The sequence below is a fragment of the Bufo bufo genome, chromosome 10 (assembly GCF_905171765.1).
Source record: "Bufo bufo chromosome 10, aBufBuf1.1, whole genome shotgun sequence".
Classification (NCBI taxonomy): domain Eukaryota; kingdom Metazoa; phylum Chordata; class Amphibia; order Anura; family Bufonidae; genus Bufo; species Bufo bufo.
In genome coordinates this window covers 52,329,622-52,334,907 of record NC_053398.1, presented here as the reverse complement: position 1 = coordinate 52,334,907, position 5,286 = coordinate 52,329,622, and positions in this window count along the sequence as shown.

The window sequence follows — 5,286 nt, the reverse complement described above, 5'->3', positions numbered from 1 at the left end:
TATAGTAAAATGAATTGGAAAACCATCTGAGAAATAAAACCCCTAGAGAGGAGGTTATAGAATCCATTCCCATATTAAAATCAGCCATGGGGGTTTTTAGCAGATGTTTATGCTCAGTCCGTCCGTTTTATAGCCCATTATAAAGCATTGAAATCAGAGCATTAAATAAAAAGCCTAAAAACTTTCAGAAACCGGCAGACAAAAAGAAACGTTTAGGTTAGATAGGCTTCGCCACCTAACCTCTGCCTGATCCCTGTTCTGTCTGCCCTGGTCTGTAAACAGTCAAAGTACAGTGTACAGGTAGTCATATAAAAGATTACACTTTCACTGGTTACTAGAGACTAGAAAACCTCAAAGCTCAGGCAAGAGGGTGGATCCAAAGCCCAGCTAAATTGGGAGGCTGATCAGCTCCTTAGTCATCAGCTGGATAGGGAGCAAAAGGGAAGGATTAACTCTAGCAGTGCTGAAAGGAAGTTCCCAGAGTGCTAGACCCAGGCATGGGATTCAGCCGGTTCGCTACGGCTCTCCAGATCCGGTTGTTAAAATTACAGCCGGATCAGAGAACCGTGTTGCTGGCTGAATCCAGATCCGGAGCTTGGCTCCGGCAGCAGCAGGTCAGGGGGAGATGCAGCAGAGCAAGGGAGAGGCGTCTCCCTTTCCTGCTCCTCTGATAGGCTGCAGGCACTAGGCTTGCAGCCAATCAGAGGCTGGCGCAGGCGGAGTGATGACATTATCGTGTCCGCCTGAGCCGAGATTTGTACTACGCGGGACACAGGCCGGAAGAGGCCTGCATCGCTACCAGCATGGAGGTAAGTATTAGTGGGGCTTTTTCTTTTATGTGGTGCGCTATGGGGGCATCAACTGGGGGAATTACTGGCACATGATGGGGGACATTATGGGGGCATTACTGGCACATCATGGGGGACACTATGGGAGCATTATTGGCACATCATGGGGGACACTATAAGGGCATCTACTGGGGACAATACTGGCACATCATGGGGGACACTATGGGGGTATCTACTTGGGGCATGGCTGTCACAAGGTAGCAAAAGGGAAAGATTAACTCTAGCAGTGCTGAAAGGAATTTCTCTGAGTACTAGACCCAATATACAAAGGGAGAGCAGAGCGACGCCCGCACCTGCTCGGGATAGCAGGACAGCGGTGGACTCAGACCACCAGCCTAACAGGTTTCTTGACTGAAGAATTAAAATGCAAACAGTTCAGGACAGGTCATACTTGCAATGGACCGGCTGATGTTACACAGAAATCCAGTATCCTCAGATGTTACGGTTTTCACAGCTGCACAGGTAATCACAGGCCAAAAGGTGTCTCATTAAAATTGTTGAAGCAAACTTTCCTACTCTGCACTTTGCTAGTTGACTTGTACTTTAGTGTGTGGTGTAATACGTTACTATAAGCAATATCTCCCAACCTTCTGCTACATTATTTGAACAGGCTGCTAATCCATTCTTCCACCTTGCAATATGGAAATCTACACAGGTGGTCCAAACTTTGTGGCGTGTGCTCAGGCACTAAAGGCTTCTCCTGAATACGGGTGCCTTAGAGTCCATGAAGTCATTTTTAAGACTGATCACCTCTACAGCTCTTTCGCTACACCTCTCTTGCCTCGGGCTCCCTTTCTGGAGATGTTCTGGCTGTATCCTGATTAGTACAAGGTCCTGAAAGAGCTGGCCTGTCAGATTCACATATGCTTCCTTCTCTTAGACCTAAGCTGGAGTAGGCTACAACAGACTAACTGGAATAAATCGACTTTAGAATGTTTTGCCCTCTCTTATATACAGGCTGACACCAGCCAAATCTAGTGGTGGCTAAAGACACGGCCTGTGATTACCATGTGCTTATAGAAAATATACAGTAAATTCATACATGGCAATCATATTTTTGGCACTTTGCAGTATAATGCAACTCATGGAGCAGGATGCTGCAGTAGTGGCCTGATGGATCCACTGCAGTGAAGTCCAGATCGCTGTACAAGGGTTAAAGAGTGAATATGAGGGGGGCCACCAACTTCTTTCTAAAGACCCAAGGAGAGGCCCCGAGCCAAATTTGTTTAAGTTACGCAGCACTTCCACATCTGCTTCGTGACAATTTCCTTCTGTCAAGCTCCTGGAAATGGACTATGGACAGTGGACATTTGTGGAAACTTGCCATTATTGCTACTATGGAAAGCCATTAACTCCCTACTTTATTGCACTTTGGAGGGTTAACTTTCACTGCAATGTATGCTATTGTGTGTACTTATACTGTTTTATATTGTTGAACTGCATTTACATGCGTTTATATGTTTTTGCAATACGGTATATCCTGTTCATTTGCACTGTTACTAAACTCTAGCTGCACTGCACTGTGGAAGGGTTTAAGTGTACAGTACAGCCAGCTAATACTGAGAGGCTTTTTGACTTTTACCTATGCAAAGAAACAGACACAATGACTTTCTGATTGTCTGGTTTAGCTCAGTTGTGTATAGGGCTGCACGATATATCACAAAAATAATCGAATCGCGATAATCGGCAAATGCGATATGGCGATTCGGCCAACCCGAAAATGCCGCGATTATATATGAAGGGGCCCCTATTGATAAAATGTCCTCTGTCCTATTGATAAAATTGCCAGCCTCTGTACTTACTTTCACGATGAATGCACTGCAGCGAGCGGGAGCGAGCGAGGCAGCCAGCCGGCCGGCGCGTGACTGACGTCACTTAATTCAGGAAGCAGGAGCGTGACTAAGTGGGAGGAGCGTAACAGTGACGTCAGTCACGCGCCGGCCGGCTCGCTCGCTGCAGTGTGAGTGCATTCATAGTGAAAGAACAGAGGCTGGCCATTTTATGAATAGGAGAGTTATGTGCGCAGTTTAGGACACATGAGGGGACACATAGGGCCATGAGGGGGACCAGCATAAGATGCTATATATGTGTCTTATGCTGGCCCCCCTCATGGCCCCATGTGTCATAGCACACATCCCCTATAACAGTGCCATCCACAGATCCCCCATAACACTGTCCTCCACAGATCCCCCATAACGGCGTCCTCCACAGATCACCCATAACGACGTCCTCCACAGATCCCTCATAACGACGTCCTCCACAGATCCCTCATAACGGCGTCCTCCACAGATCCCCCACAACACAGCGTCATCCACAGATCTCCCACAACACCGCGTCATCCACAGATCCCCCACAACACTGCGTCATCCACAGATCTCCCACAACACCGCGTCATCCACAGATCCCCCACAACACCGCGTCATCCACAGATCCCCCATAACTATGTCATACCCAGCCGCGTCAGCGGCTCATATGGGAAAATCCAAGCAAATAGACTTCTAGCACAATTCTCTTAAAATATCGCATTGCACATCGTTATCGCAATTTTTAAGGCCCTAATCGCAATCGCACAAAATTCCCATATCGTGCAGCCCTAGTTGTGTATGTCTAAAGAGTTTTTTATATCTGGAAAACTGCTTATGCATTTGCATAGCCTTGAATTAAAGCTCTATACAAATTTATGATAAACAGAAATTGCAACAGTGTTTGTGCTTCGGCTGTGCTTCTCCATTTTACCCTTACCTCTAGAAGGTTGTAATATAGCTAGAAACTGTATATAAGAAGAGAAGCCAGGGCTGCATTTACAGCTCATGCTACGCTAGGCCCTGGTCGTATACGCCCCCGTTAAAGGTACTTTTACGCTTGACAATTACCACCATGTTTTGCTGCTTTTCATAGAAGTGTAATGATAAAGTGGTCAGTGTTAACAGAGAAGAATATCAATGCTAAAACTGTTGTTTATCACTGAACATCAGTTGGGATGTGGTTACATTAATAATTGTGCCAGCACTAGGGTTGAGCAAACCCAAACTGTAAAGTTCTGGTTCGTACCGAACTTTAGGATTTTTGGACCCCGGACCTGAACCCGAACATTTCAGTAAAAGTTTGGGTTCGGGTTCGGTGTTCGGCGCTTTCTTGGCGCTTTTTGAAAGGCTGCACAGCAGCCAATCAACAAGCGTCATACTACTTGCCCCAAGAGGCCGTTACAGCCATGCCTTTTAATGGCGTGGCTGTGATTGGCCAGAGGGGCATGTGACCCAGGCTCTATATAAGCTTGAGTCACGTAGCGCTGCACGTCACTCTGCTGTTACAAGTGTAGGGAGAGGATGCTGCTGGACTTGTGATTTCAGGGAGAGAATAGGAGAGAATAGGAGAGAATCTAACTCAGCAATCTACCTAGAAATAGTTGTGTGGGTGTAGGACACAATTGTTTTATCCTGCCTTGAGGCCATTGACCAAAAATAATAACTTTTAGAATTCTGTTAGTTAGGTGGGTGGCGACGGCGGCGGACATTTTATGTATGCTCAGTTCACCAGCACTGCATCTGAGCTTTTGGGACATTGAAAATCACCATTTTTGGGGGGCAAACTACAACATCTGTATTAGTCAGTGTGCAATTTAAGGTAGAAATACACCCACTATTTTCTGGGGTTTGAAAAACACACTTTTTTTTCTCAAAAAACAGTATTTTCCAGATTTGCAAGTGTTAAATTCAAGTTTAATATATACAGCTTTCATATTCTGTTAGCAAAAAAAGACTTTTTTGGCAATCTACAACATCTGTAGTAGTCAGTGTGCAATTTAAGCTAGAAATACACAATCATTTTCTGGGGTTTGAAAAACACACTTTTTTTGACAAAAAACACAATTTTCAGGCCTTGCAGCATCAGCACGTGTGAAATTACAGGCTTATATACTGCTGTCAAATTCAGTTGTTAAACAAACACTCGTTTGGTCACAAAAAATTTAGTTGTCAGCCTTTGATGCAGATGTCATTGTGAGATACACCCTTAATACATTTGGGTTACATTCAGAGATTTTAAATACTGCCATTTGGTGCACCAATATTGAATTCACACCTACACTGGTTCAGGGCGTGTGTGAACCCCACTATACATACAGGGGTTTGAATCAGGCATTTGAAATACAGCCATTTTGTGCAAAGATATATTTACTTCAGGCCTACACTGATTCAGGGCTTGTGAGATCCCCCCTATACATACAGGGGTTTGGTTCAGCCATTTGAAATACAGCCATTTAAAATACAGCTATTTAAAATACAGCCATTTTGGGCAAAAAAATATTTACTTCAGGCCTACAGTGGTTCAGACCGTGTGAGATACTCTCTCTACATACAGGGGTTTGATTCAGGGATTTGAAATACAGCCATTTTGTGCAAAGATATATTTACTTCAGGCTTACAGTGGTTCAGACCGT